The 15,519-nt window shown below is 38.4% G+C and overlaps 1 protein-coding gene across 10 annotated transcripts in view; it reads right to left on the bottom strand.

Moving 5' to 3' along the window:
• Window positions 1-15,519, bottom strand: part of LOC128786510 (uncharacterized) — a 196,060-nt gene that overhangs the window by 34,179 nt on the left and 146,362 nt on the right. The window lies entirely within an intron of this gene.

A 15,519-nucleotide genomic window follows, 5' to 3' on the forward strand; every position in this document is an offset into this window, starting at 1 on the left:
AATTATTAATTATTACAATCTGGGGAAAAAAAAAAAAAAAACCAAAAAAACAAAAAACACCAAAACCAAACAACCCATAAACTCTGTTCTTTTCTTCTCCTTACATTTTTGCTTACAAAATTCCTGGAATGTATTTTAGGGACATGCTTCCTACTATGTCTAGCACATGATAAAATATGTATAACTTAAGAACACATATGTTCTTCCTCTTAAGAAAATCAACTCTGCAAGAAAAACTGTTCTCTGCTACAATCAAACGCCAAAGAAGAAAAATAATATATTAAAACCAAAAAGTAAAAAGACATTCTTAAAAGGTTACATTAATGCTTTTCTGTCTTATTTTGTAACTAGAAGTATTTATGCTTAAAAGTATATGCTAGTATGCACTTCTGTATGATGAAATTATGTACCTTTATTAAAAACCCAAACAAGTGATCCATCTTTTTTCCAGTGAAGAAAGATTGAATTTTTTTTATTCATAAGAAGTCTTACAGAGAAAATTGAGAAGCTTTGTTTTCTTTTTAATTATGCCATTACAACAGAATTGGACTGTGCCACCCTTGCTGTGGGTAAGCAACTTTTAGGAAGTATGTGGAAAAGCAATGAAGCTCAGGCTAAATTTTAAAACACCCACCTCAGGGAACTATGCATATTCATAAGAAGGCCCACCTAAAGCATCCAAAAATCAATGAGTTTTCATTGAATTAATCACTGACTTAACATCACTGTGAGTTAAGTGTCATAGACTGAATAATATTTAATGCCATCTCAGAAGCCAGGAATTGTGGAAAAGAACTGAGATTATTCTTTGGTTTCCCATTTGGATTCTAAGAAAAAGTCATTGCAATAAACACAGGTAGAAAAAGAAGTTTCAGATTATATTTGAAATCTTGGGAATCCAGATCATGCTAGTATGGCACTCCACAGTACCTGTAATACAATCAGTGCTCATGAGTTTAGGAAATTCTTTGGAAGATAATTTAAAATTTAGGAATGAAATATTTTTATAAGCAGCAAAATACCAACAATTTGTGAAATTATATGTTCATTTCTGCTTGGTCTTCCTTTTTCTGTTTACTGCACCTATGTTTGTTTAAGTCAGCACTCCTTTCCTTGCGATTCCTTCCGAACAAGGGATCTGATACTCAAAAGTAATTGTGCAGGTCATACATCATCAAAAATATTTGGCATTGCATACTTAGCTGTTTCTGAAGTCCAACCCCTGTCTAAGACAGCTCAAGTTAAGAATCTAAAAGCCAAAAGGTCAAGAATCTTAAAATGTTGAACTGAAACAAGACAAGCCAGATTACACAAAAAAACCCTGATACATAAAGGCCAGAAGATGATCCAATCCATTTAAAAGTTCAAATACACTTGAGAAAATCACTTGCTATATGATTTTTTTTTAATTTTTAAAAAATAAGTAGAAATATCTGCAAGATAAAAGATAGTTTTTATTTGCCAAATGTTGGCTCCCTTGCAAACCCTGTGTACAATTAATTGGATTTGTATATTACCCATTATTTTGAGTATGAACTATTTTTCAAACTTTATTTTCTTTCTCTTACACAATATATCGCTCTTTCAAAAATAGAAATGTTCCATCACCTTTCTTCAGGCTGACAGGGTTACAGAAAACAGAAGTACCTCAGGATTTTGAAAGCACTTCCCAGTCACTATTACTTGAAAGCGAGAGTTTTAACTCTAAAAAAGGCATGAAGTCCAAAAAGAAACAATACTCTGAAAAAAAGATGAAAAATTGTAGATTGCTTTCACAGGCTCTTATTCTACAGTGGAGAAAATATCCACATTCTAGCCAGGCTTCTTTGAAAAGAATATTTCCCTTTTATACAGAGATAAAAAGCAAAGCTTTCAGGTCAGAGGCTATAGGGGAAAAGAGCTAATGTCTCCCCTGCTTTGATGTTACAAGTAGTGCCTCGTTACAGAAGTGTATTAGAGCTACCAGTAAACTGAGCCAGCATGTGTAATAACCAGTTGCAGTATGGGTGGCATATGGATCATCCTGTACATAACACAGCAAGCAGTCATGTGCATTACCAACAATACACAAACCTTTACTTTAACATGTTTACATTCCTTTAAAATATGGCGCAGCTAAAAGGTAATTTTTGATTTAGAGATACTTCTTTAAAGTGTATCTGTAACAGCTATAGACAGCAAACCAGGATTAAGAGTTCCTCTCTGGCTAACATGTAACACACATAATGGGGTTTGTAGTGGTGTTTAGTATCTGGAAACAGCACATTTCAGTCTCTGAGTACTCAACACAACTGTGATTAATGGTGTTTGGTGTCTCGTTTGCTTTTGAAGCTGACGGACTGCTGGTTGGAGGACTCAGCCCAAAACAGCATGGTCTGGTGCACTTGTCTTTCACAGATTCCTGGGAGCTGAAGGACCAAATGCACCACTTTGTATTGGTCCTAATGCACTGAGGCCTCTAATGGACCAAGTTCCCTATTTAACTCACCTTTTGGAACAGTATATCTCAAAATCCAGAATATGCTAGAAGGAAATCAATAAATATTATCTTAAAAATCAACCAGAAATATTAATTAAACTTTTGGTGTTATGTAGCACCAAGCTGTATAACAGTAAGAAATACTCGTAGGAAGAATAAAAAAAAAACCCTGAATTATTTTTTACTTACTTTTTTTTTTGTACCCATGTAAATTGAAACTTGGTAATCCTCAAATTAACAGAAATAATGTTTATTCTTTTAAGTATTTGATATTCTCCAACAGACTACTACATACAATAAAACATAGTTTCTGAATGAGTTTTCTATAATTTGGGAAATTTTATTTGTTTGGATATTATTACTGAAATACTAATTGCTGAGTGAGACTACTGATTATGCAAATATGAAAATTACATTAATGCTATTTATATACCCTGTAGTTTGAGCATTGCTTAGTAGACAGAGAGATTGTTCACCAAAATCTCTCCAAAATCTGAGGTAATCAGAAAGCTGAAATGTAATGACCCTCTATTTGAACAACAGGTAGATAAACCCTGTCAACTTTTCCTGTGTATACAGGAACTTCTGTAACAGCTCTAGATTTCAGCCAGAAGTGAGTCACTTCAAGAAGGATAACAGGAGTTTATGTAGGAATTTCAGTAGGGAGTCTCTGCAGGAAAGATGGAAAGGATTCAAAAGAAATGGAATGCCTGTAAAAATACTGGTAATGGGAAAGTGAAAAGGAACATGAGTTCAGGGAAAAGCTAAGAAAGGGGGAATAAAAAAATCTAGATATATGAGGAGTGTGGATAAAGAAAGAAAACTGCAAAAAGTAAAAAATGGGGAACTTTCAATAGAGAGGAACAAGGGAAATACCAATTTCACTAAATGTTTCCTGGTACAGCAGCAAAGAAACAAATCTCTCTCCCTATACGCTCAGGTACCTGCCACAAAAAATCCAGGAGGAGTTTTTGAGCCTGATTATTCTTAACAGATTTCCAAATTACATTTTTAACCTTGTAAGTTTTATTTATAAATATACTTAAGATGAATGATTCACTGGAAACACTGGAGAGCACAATGTCCTAAATAACCACAGCTTTTCTAGACTTGATTTCCACACAGGTAAGATTGGCATTAACTAATGACATTGGCTTCTGAATGCTACGAAATCACACTTTCCCTCTGCTGGAAGCTACACCTCCAAAAGGACACGTGTGTGAAGGGAGCTCATCTTCCTGTCCCTCACACTGTAAACCCACTGTGCCTTCTGAGGTTGTATAACTCTTCCCCACACAGACATAAACATGTTCTGTATGGAAAAGAGGTGTAGCAGAAAAGGCTGACAAGCCCCACTAAATAGCTCAGGAGAAGAGGGTTATAAACTGGGACCCAAACCCACAGCAGCTGTACTCATCTCCCGAGGTGCCTCAGTGCTCTTAACAAGAACAACAAAAAATGTGAATTTTTTTTTTTCCAGAGGAAGGTATGACGTACTTATTATATGACGTAAAAAATTGATTTTTTTTTCTCTCAAATGATTGAAGTGCTGATGCTGTGATGGACCATGTCTCTTTTTCTCTTTCAACATCTGTTTTGAAAATCTCCAGATTTTCCAGATGTTTACAGGCTACCTCCGTAGCAACACAATTGTGAAACTTTTAAAAACTCTGCTCTGATCTGCCACTTTTTCATCCTGCCTCCACACCAACTTCTGCCCTACTGCTGAAGTATCTGCAATGTAGGTTCCCTAATCCTTTGTTCTTTCGATACGTTAGAATAATGCTTCTCCACTTCTCTGTTTAGATTGGAATGTTTTAAAATTAATTTTCTCCCCTTTCTTTTGAAGAGCTCCCATTCTAGCTCCCATAGCAGGACCAGAAGGTGAGCAGGTGAGGGTTTCCAGGTGGGAAGTAAGCAGATTTTTGTAGCAAGGTAGGGTGCAGTCATAGGGATCCCTAGCAGGTTGGTGTGCTTCCTCCTCCAGAACACTTCTTTTTTGCCCCTGTTAGTTCTTCAATAATGAGTCACTGGGAACAAAGACCAAAGCATGTGCTCGGGAAAAAGAAAAAATAAACATATGAAAAATCTCTACTGCTGCCAAGAAATAGTGATGAGACTTTTCTTTAGAAAGCTATGTGACTTATAAACAATATATGACTGCCACGTGCTAAAAAGGAACAAGGTCTCTAGTGAGAAAGAAACGAAGTGTTATTCTTAAAAGACAAAGTCAGAAGATACAAAAGGGCATACATCATTTCCCTCTGAAATTGTATGATAAAATGACAGCAAAAATCAGCTTAGAAGCAACACGTGAACTAGCCTTCTGTGCCTCCTGCTCTCTTCCTTCCAAGACTAAATGGATCTGTGTCTCTCTTTTGTCACATTGTTGTAACTTTCATTCAGTCTCCCCACTTCACCTTGACCGCATCTGAACAGTGACAATATGTTTCTTGTTCTTCACACTTTTCCCAGTAAGGATCACTGACAGCCTCTTACTTTGTATTTTCTCGGCTTTTCAGGCAGCGATTTTTTTTTCCTTCTTTTTCCCCCAGCCATCATCACTGTTATTTGGAGAGAATTTGGTTCCATTTCCATTTTAAACATGAAATGTTTGAATTAGCTCATAATGTCTCCCAGCTTGCAGAGGAAAGAGCTAGTCTTTAAAAAAGAAGAAAAAAAAAAGTTTCATTTTTACAAAATAAAAATGAAAAGCTGCAGAGTAATCTTAAATCATTTTATACTGCACACAGGACTTCAAAATAATGAGAGCTCTTCAATTTGGAAATGATTGGGGTTCTAGGCATATGAATCAGAGAGAGCTGTAAAATTATTAGAACACAGCAACATCTTTCGTAAGCACTTCAATTCAGAGGTGATCAAAGATTCTGGACTTGCAGAGCAATTTACTTGGCATTTGCAGGAAAGCCTCACTCTTTCAAACTGAAGCACTCTTAACACTATGAAGAACTTCAATAATTTTAAATTGGCGTGTACCATACATGCCTAGAAATCCAATTCAGGTTTTAAATAAAAACACTATAACTTCAGAAGTATGAAGAGCCCACCCACAACAGGACAGAATTCTAGCCTTCCCAAATAACAGCCTAGCTGTTATTTCTCCCATGCTAGGTTTTCTGGCAGGAGGAGTTGCTGAAAACATTAGAAGTGAGTTATTTTATTCTTATCCTTGCCTTTGATTATCTACAAATATTTCCCTAAACTCAGTAAACTACTGGACACCCTTAGTTTGCAAGCTGATTTTCAAAGTGTGAATGCCAGGTTTAAACAGTTTTAAACATTTTAAATTTAAAAAAAAAGACAATGTTTAAGTTGAATCAAATATGTAATAGCTTCCCAACCAAAACTTTAATTATGATGAGCTTAAGTTTGCAAATGATATGTATATATATAATTTAGCTGAGTTTAGGCTTGCAATTAGCTGTTCTTAAGGGAAACACAGAGTACACTGAGTCCTGAAACAATATTGACAGAACAGGAAAATAATAATTAAGTCTAAAATTTAAAGATTACATCTCAACTACAGGAGAAAAAAAAAAAAAAAAAAGTCCGCAGAGGAAGAGAGGTCTTGTGTTGCCCCAGCAGATCCTCTGCTTCTATGCAAGTTGTCCTGCTATGAAATACAGACTCCAGTCTGTGATGCCTCTCAGTTCTGCATGGCAGCCACCTTTCCAGTCATACTGGCCAAACAAGAAACCCTTCCTTGTGGGTGGTCACATAAGAGTCACATAAGAGCTACAGTATACAGAAACTCAATGTCAAACTTATTGCTACAAAGGCAGGATGGTGGGAGATATGTATGAGGCAGCCAGTGACATTTCAGGTAGGATGAGGTTTCAACGTTCAGTTCTGAAAGGATTCTATTCAGTTCTAACCAGGTGCTAGAAAGACATCAACACAAATTTGAATAGACCTTGATAATGGTGCACCAGAAACAAGTAAGTGGAGGGAATCGATCAGATTAGGTGACCCCAAATGTCTCCCTCAGGTTTTAAAACCATACAGAAGTTGTTTTGGTTTCTTGCAGGTGATGCAGTGATGGATGGAAAAGCCCCAGACAGCATAATGAACTTCTGTCACAAATGAATACTATTTGCTGCCATCATTTTAGATTTTACCACCTGCAAGTAGCTTCTCCAATGCACAGCATACCAAAATACTTTTATTTGGGAAAGAACTTCTGGAAGTCATCTGGTTCAACCCCTAATTCAATAAAGAACCAGCACAGATCAGGTTGCTCAGGATTTTATACAGTCAAGATTTTAATATCTCCAAGGATGTAGTTTTATAAATCACTAATACTTCTTCATGTTTTTCCTCTTTTAAGTTACAGTATCCTAAAATTAAGAAATTTTAGATTTTCTACCTTAAACATTGATAGTCAGGCCTGTTTCTAGGGATGAAACATATCTATAAAATATTAATGTGATATAAACCAATGCAGGTGCCCTTGAATGTTTTTAGTTCTACTGGAGTTCATGTGATCTATGATAAGAATTCTGTTCTGTTCCCCATGGGTTATAGCTTAGCCTCAAGACTTAGTGGATGTGTGACTTAGTGTGAATTTAGTGGAGACTATGATGTCTATAAATCCTTACAAAATCTCACACATAAAAAAAAAGGTATTAGTAGGTTTCTACCTCAAACTATGCCAGGCTCACTGTCAGACAGCAAAAGTGCTTACAAATATCCATCATAATGTTCTCAGGCTTATAAAATTAATTTAGCCCCTTGTGGTGCAGACTGACAGGAACTAGTACTGAATGCATTTTAAATAATGCATTCTCTTTTCTCAAACACATTAAAGGACACTAAATCTCTCCAGAATCTTTTAAATAATGAAACCTGAAGTATCTGTAACTGAACAAATGTGTGACAAAGCTTGAGGACTGAACCACAACTGTCGGACACAAAATTGTATGTTTCAGATGCATCTTAATTATTTTTTACCAGATTTGACTTTCCTTTCCTACATTTGCTATGTGTGAAGTCTGAAAGCAAACTTGTTTTGTAAATGTTAGGAGAGGAACTGTAGTCATGGCTTTAAGTGGAAAACTATCTAAGTGCTCACTATTAGATCTAGATCCAGTCAGAAAAAAGAGGCCAATAAGCACATATTTTCCAATAGCTAAATTATTCATAATTTTAACTGCAGTTTTAAATGACATTTAAAAATATTTTATTTTCTTTCAGTGGGAAAAAAACCCCTTTTTTTAGCTTACAATAGCATTCAACTTTGATGTTTGCCTATTGAAGTAAACCATATGGGAGAGAAATGTGTTCCTACCTTCCATGAAGCCATTGTTCGGCACTGTTCTGTAAGACAAGGTTATCCAAATAAAAGAGAAATGTAGTTAATGCTACTACAACTATTTTGTGTAGTAGCAAGATGACCCCTATAAATTTTGAGCCAAAATCTCAAAATGGTCATGACAGGACGAAAATCTAGAACTTTTAATCTGTAAATAATATTTCAGCTTCCTCAGTCTTGAAGACTATTGTAGTGCTTTGAGCAATTTAATCCGGTAATTAAGACTTCCCTTTATGCACACAGAAATGATCTGAAATCAGCTGCCTTCAGCCTTTCCAGAAGCCTCAGGCCAGGAGGAGAAAAAGGTAAATAATGTCCGAAAAAGTGTATAAGCTCAATAAGCTCTACTAATAACTTCATAGATTTCCCTTTAGGAAAATCTGCTTGAAAATCTGCTTGCTTGGAAAATGCTGTCCTGAAATTTCACTCCCTTACCCAATGCTCTTTCCCTCTCTTTGTCTGAAAACCTCAACCTCTTAATATGTTTTAAAAACCAACCTGCCTAATGTCCTAAAGTTTAAAAATGTGGTAACATATTTTTTTAAACATCACTTTTCAATAGTCATTTGAGAAGATTTTGAACTAAGAAGAATGGTTTTCCAAGTCAAAACCATCAGCTCTCATTTGGTTTTGCTCTAGGTTTTAAAAAAAAAAGCACTCATTTTTTGTTGTCTCCATGCTTGAGACAAAAAAAAAAAAAGGAATGAGAATATCTTAAAAGGTTGAAAAAAAACTAAAATAAGGCTGCAGATTTTCACAATTAATCAATTAGATGAGTTGCTCTCCTCTCCATAAATAAATAGTCCTTAAGATATAAGCAATGAAAATTGTTTTCCATTCTAAGTGGAGAACGTATTCCCTTTACCAGATCCACCCATCAGATAACAGAACTTTGAAAAAGGAAGGATTGTGGCTTGGTGGGACCACCTGGAGAGAACAGTTCTGAATGGAAAGTGAGCTGAAAAGAGTTTTTCACACATCCCCTCAGTGCAGAGGCTGTTTAATGCTTCCTCTGTTCTCATCTACCAGAGTTACACTGGAAAACTGCTGCCAGTGGGAGTATCCCCCTCTGTATAAAGGCATAAACCAAGGCTTAGTGTGCTGAGACTTTTTGCTTCTCTAAGGACTAAATTCCTCTTGAGTGTAGAACAATTGGAATTGTTCTCTATTCATGACAGACTAAGAGAAATTACTTTAGCTTTAAAAGAATCAAATTTTGTTGAATCTGTTCTTGGTACATGTTTGCACAAGTTAGTCCAAGGAGGGAGGATCTTTTTGAAGGATCTCAAACTAGAAATATATTTCTTCTTGCTAATAGATTATTTGCTCAAAGAAGTTACTAAATTGGATGATAAACTGGATACTAAATGGAGAGATGGGGAGTGTAAAGTCACTTCTTATATTTCCTGTGCATGATCTTAAGATACTCTGGGATCTTGAAGTGTGTAATGCTGCCGTTTGACTCAATTTTTTTCTCCACCAGACCCTCCACGTCATACAAATGTGGAAAGAAACATTTCAGGGATGGGAAAAAAAATACAGAAGACTTTGTGTCCTGAAATGCCTGACCCTGTTCTCTGGACTAGTGGGTGATGAGAGCTCAGTGCTCACCAGCACAGCAGCTCAGTAACTGGCATGGTGGTGGGGTGGGGCTGCCAGGAGCCCTCTCCACTACACCAACAACTCCTGTGACCACGCTGGCACATTCAAATTGTGGGAACTAATCCAAAGCAAGCAGCACTCCACTCTCTTTTGTTTTGATGGCCATCATAGACTCCCAAACAACCCAAGAATAACTCAGAGTTTGTGACTTTGCTGCTGCAACCAGCAGACCGCCACAGTATGGGAGATGAGTGAGAAATGCTGGAGGGAGTTGCTCCAGAGACCCAACCTGAGGGTCTCTGTTCTTCCAATTGTAAGAGAGCCAGCAGAACAATTTTGAGCAAGTTTCACCAAGTCAGTAACACATTTAAAAAAATATTGAATTTTCTGTCTGATGAAACAAGAAATAAGACTTTAAGGTCCACATTAAAGGTGGGGTTTTGTCTTGTAGATTTTTTTTCATTTGTATCACTACAAGACGCATGCAAGTAGGTGTACAAAAACAGAGAGGAGAAGAGAATTTGAAAGGCACATTTTCACTCTCTCTGCTGCTGTGTTTCACCGACCTCCTCTAATCACAGAATCATATAATCATAGAGCCACAGAACTGTTTGGTTTGGAAGGGATCTTAAAGATCACCTACCTCCAAGCCCACTGCCATGTAAATCTTCTACTTAGACCAGGTTGCTCAGAGCTCCATCCAACCAAACCTGGAAAACTTCCAGGCACAAGGGCATCAACAATTTCTCTAGGCCCCCTGTTCCAACGTCTCATCAACCTCACAGTAACGAATTTCTTCCTAATATTTAATCCAAATCCCCCTTCTTTCAGTTTAAAGCCATTACTACATGCCCTCTCCAGCCGCCTCGTAGTTCCCCCCTTGTATCCCCCTTTAGGCGCTGGAAGGTGCTATAAGGTCTCTCAGAGGCGAAGCCCCGAAGGCAGAGGTGTGGCCCCCATTCCGGCCGCACACCTGGAGATGTCCAGATGTTTGGACATCGCTGGAGATGTCTGAGATGTTTGTCCCCCCGCGCTGCCGGGACAGGCGGCGGCCGGGCAAGGCGGGCGGTCCCGGCCGCTCCCCAGCGCCCCCGGGAGCGCAGCCAGCGGGAGCCGCCGGGCGGCCCCTGCCTCCCTCCCTCCGTCCCTCCGCCGCTGCCCCCCCCGTCTCCCTCTCCCCCCGCTCCCACGGGAAGCGGCGGCGCTGACAGCATGCCCGTGTCACTCCGGGTCCGGCTGTCACTCTGCCTCGGGCCGCTACTGAGGGCCGTGAGCGGGGCAGCCCCGCCCGGCGCGGCCGCCGATCGCTATCGCGGGGCTGCCCCTGCCGTGAACCTGGCTGCGGGATGGGGGCTGGGAGCGGGAGGGGGCCGCCGAGCAGAGAGCCGCTGATACAGTTTGGTTTCTTTTCTTATTTCCCCTCTCCTTTCTCCGGCGCTCAGTCTTTTGTGTCAGCTTTCAGAAATGCTCTGTTTGACTGGCAGCCTGTCACAGATCAGTTACCACCTAAAGCCGCTTGGCAGGGAGAGGTGACGGCCCAGGAAGGGATCTAAGTGGGTTTATCAGTGCTTCTTTACGCCTCGTGAGCTCCTTGACACAAAAGGAAAGGGTATTAAAGATCTAAAGCGAGCCCAAAAGCGTGAAAGCTCCTTATAGGCTGCGAGATGTGGATGTGACTAAATTTTTAAATATTTTGAGTTGATGCTATTCATTTTGCCAATAGAGTAGAAAGAATTTTTGTTACAGAAATGAGTGTATGTTCCACTTGAGTGAGATTTGGAAAAGGGAGGAAGTCCCTAAATATGTGCTTGGAATATTACAACTACCCTGTATTTACAACCATGCATCTGTTTTAAATAAATATATATATAAAATCTGCTTTTTTTTTTTTTTTTTTTTTTTTTTTTTTTTTTTTTAATAAAAAGAAACAAACCCCGAGTCATTTAGCACACAGAGCATTCAATTCCTGCTACTATTGCTGAATTCATTTAGGGAGGTTGCGTTTGTTTGTTTGTTAAACTTTAAACATTATAACATATTAAGACGGGTTGGCAATTTTCAAATCCTATAAATGGCAAGCATGGAAAAGTCCAGAATTCATTAGGTATACGCCATATCTCCTTTCAGGCTCTTTTATGCACGGATTATTGTTAAAGTAGTGTATTTTTAGCATGCCAATGGCTTCTCACAGCACATTACTACAACCATAATGGTTAGACTATAGGCAGCAGAGCACAAAGCCTTTTCTTTTGTTCCTAATTTAGCAGATCTCGAACTCTTTTATTGTCCAATTTAAATTAAAACACACACATTTCTATAGGAGACAACATCAGCAAGGTGTGTGATATGGCAGTGATGAAATATAGGAGAATCCAACCTACATCCTGGTGGTCAAAATAAACAGACTTTTCCCATCATCTGTGTTAGGGAAATTTTATGTATTCTAAACCTCACATAATCAGAGGATCATATTTCAGACTTGGTGAATGTTAATGAGAGTTATGCAGGGATCAAGAATCATCATGTTCAAGATTACCTTTTTTTTTCCATTTACTCAAAAAAAAACGGGGAATGCTTAGTTTATTAATTTTAATTTTCTTATTTTTATACATTTTGTTTTGAAAGGAAGTTTTTAAAGTGTTTGGGATGATAATAACATGGGAAGAGGAGGGTTCAAATACAAAAAAGTCTTAATCCTTCTCTTAATTCTGTATAGTCACCCAACTTCTTTTTCACATCATTATAGCCCCTCCTAGCCTTCAAATCTGCTGTCTACCATTTTCATTGCTTATAAGCAGCAGGTGAATGGCCCAAATGAAAGATTTAACAAGTGCTCAGTGGAGCTGCTGCCCTGAAATTTCACTCCCCTACCCAATGCTCTTTCCCTCTCTTTGTCTGAAACAATAAGGTTTTTTCTCAGACCATTGTCTTGACTGTTGACTAATATTGTCATCTTTTATAAAGTTCTGTACATGGCTACTGAGCTGAAAGTGAGTACTGTTAAAATATTTTCATGCTATTTCCTTAAATTTGTAAGGCAGGCAACTAAAATCATTCTTCCCACCCCACTGTGATTTGAAACCTGCAGAAACTCGAGGAGCCCTGTTGACTGGCACAAATATTAAGCCAGCAAATGAAGCCAGCAAATTAAGTGAAATATGTGCACTTACAGTTCTTATGCATTCCTTTTCCAAGTGCACAGAAAAAATAGGTGGCTACTAGACCCATGAAAATGGAACATTTGATTTTTGAGCAGTTCTGATTAAATCCTGCAGCAAACAAAGTTTGAAAAGAAATACATCTGAAAAACCAAAAATGCGGGGAAACAAAATACACATAGTTGTTCTCTCCACACCTAAGATTTAAATTTGTCTTCTTTTATTATTTTTCCTCTGTAAAAATAATCAGACTTTCACTTCATTTCCAAATACACTGCAAGCACAATACCACATCTCATCTCCATGAGATCACCCAGCGAGGACCATAACTTCTCAAGCTGCATCTACAATGAACTTGGTACTCCCTTTGCAGGGTTAACCAGAAAGATACTAACAAGATAAACCTGTTACCTTTGAGGTGGATTGAGGTAAACAGAAAATCCAAATTCATCACAATATTAACTGGGGTAGAATGTTATCAAAATGAAGCTTTTAACAGGCCTAAACTGAGATTTGAAGTTAAGAACTTGCAAATCTAAAGCCTAAGCTTTAGGTGACATCTGATTTTATCCCAGGTAATAAGTATTATGAGACAAAGAGCTCTACGTTAAATGAAGTAGACTAAAATTCGACTAAATTTATCAATGGAAAGAATGATAGAAGGTGAAAGGTTTGGCAGAAGTGCACACAGCAGTTGCAGGCACTCAGTATGGCAGCTGGGGTCCTTTGGGAGAACTGGAGATGTAGTCCCTTGCAAACACATGAAGGTCGTTTAGAGTGCCTTCAGATGAAGTTCATAGGTGCTGGTCATAATATTTTCTTCATAATATTAAAAAAATAAATGTTGACATTAATTCTGTAAGTACATACCCTTTCTCAGATTATCCAGGAACATTTTAAGCAAAGATCTGCCCCAGCTGTAGGGGTGATTTGTTCTCTGCTTCCTGAAAACCTGGCATATTTTGGGAAGAGAAGGGGTGGAATTATTGGTTTTATTTGTATTTGTGAGCAAATTGGCACTGGCTGTGCTAAACTAGAGCAGTCGGGGGCTTCTGTGCTAAGACTGTCAAGTTGCTGCTGCTTAGGGAACAAGGCAATGAAACTAAGCACCACGCTCATTGCTTTACAAATGTTACACAGAAGGGTCCTTTAAACCATTGCATCTGAAAAGCTACTTTTTAAACTCACTTTAGTATTCTTGTAGACTGCCAGAGTGATGTCCATACAGAATGCACTTCAGTATGAGTAAGGAAGGATGTGGTGCTAAACAAGGGAAAATGGAAGAAAATGCTGTCTGTCTTTCATTATTTTACTTCCTATGGTCCTTGGCCTTATCTATCAGGGCTCTTGTAACATTTTTTCCCTCTTGACATATGAGGTTTTGCCTATAAAGACAAAACACCCACACCTGTTAAGCTCCCACAGGAATTTGTCTCCTTTGCCAGTCACTTTTTCTCACCTTTCCCTGGATAAAGTGCAGTGGAAAGCAGTCTTGCTTAGCCAGAGCTCAATGCCACAGTTCCTTGCCTTCCATCGAGAGGGAAAGACATTGCAGCTTTCCAGCACCCAAGATGCATTCGGGCACAACTTATTTAAAGTCGGCTGTGCAGCTTGGGCAATATCAAAGAGGAAGAAGAGTCCACAGAGAAGGGAGGTAAGGAGATGGAAATGAGAAACTAGGCAGGAAAGGAGCTGATTTTAAACTCTCTTCTTCATAAACACCATCACTTCTTGAGCCACAACACTTTGCCTTTTGGCTGCTTTGCATTTGCTGCTTTTTCTGAAGGCTGCATTTTTAAATGAGCTTTTTAGTCAGATTGCCTGCTAAAGCAGTGAGTGGCAAGAGAGATAAAACTCACAGCCTGCCCTTCACTGGCCACAAGCCGTGGCAGGTGGCAGGAGCTCACTGCAGGGACTTGTGGCCACGGCATCCAGCTCTTCAAGGAGGGGAGCGATGGCAGGCAGGAGGACCCTGGTGCTGGCAAAACTCAGTCACTCCAGCTATGAAAGAGATGGGGCAAAGAAAAGACAAATGACATTATTTCCATCTGTTGCGATACAGAAGCTTACACCACGGTAAATTAAGCAATCCACTTGATGTAACAGGGAATGCTGATAGAAACCTAACCAACCATTCTTACTCCAAACCTTCACCTGGTGAAGGCAATATCAGTTTTGGGGCCTTAAGTTCCTGACAAAGTGAAACAGAGCATTGTGCAAAAACATGACCTTTCTGTTGTCAAAAACGGGATGTTCAAAGACAACGGGGCGTATTAAAAACCTGTGCTTCGGCAACTACCAGTGTTCAAACATGAAAAAATCAGAGCCCTTCTAATCCAAAAGTGCTACTTCTTTACCTTGACATATCTGAACATTAATTTTAAAGGCACAAACTATGTAATAGCTATCCTATAAAGGATAAGTATAAACACAGTAATATCATGCTTACCAGTAGTTTTTTTAGACATGATTAAAACAGCTGGTATCTACCACACAAAGGCAGTTGTATAACAGGGACAGAAAACCTTAATCCTATCTGCAAGGCCTTTAAAGCTTCCACTAGGATGAAGGGTGCTATAAAAATATTTTTAAGCCTGTAACTAGCAAAAATGACTTCATTATGATCTCATGTGCTGCCAGAGCACCAATTAAATTGACTTGATAATGTTATGATTAGGCAGTACTTTTCATCAGTTACAAAGCTCTTGATTGAAGAAGAGATTTGCAACACTGAAAGAAATGACCTTGTGATGTGGATTTTTATCAATGACTTTTTACCTTGCTGGTTTCCAATTACATGACAAATAAATAATAGTACTTGCAGCTCCTATTATACTTCTGAGGATCCCAAAGTACTCTGCTGATTAATTAGCTTCACAAGAGCTGTGAGAGTTAGATACATGTTATCCCATTCTTATTAACAATTCAGAATTCAAATGTGATATCTT

Source organism: Vidua chalybeata, chromosome 3 (genome assembly GCF_026979565.1).
Source record: "Vidua chalybeata isolate OUT-0048 chromosome 3, bVidCha1 merged haplotype, whole genome shotgun sequence".
In the NCBI taxonomy this organism is placed as follows: Eukaryota; Metazoa; Chordata; class Aves; order Passeriformes; family Viduidae; genus Vidua; species Vidua chalybeata.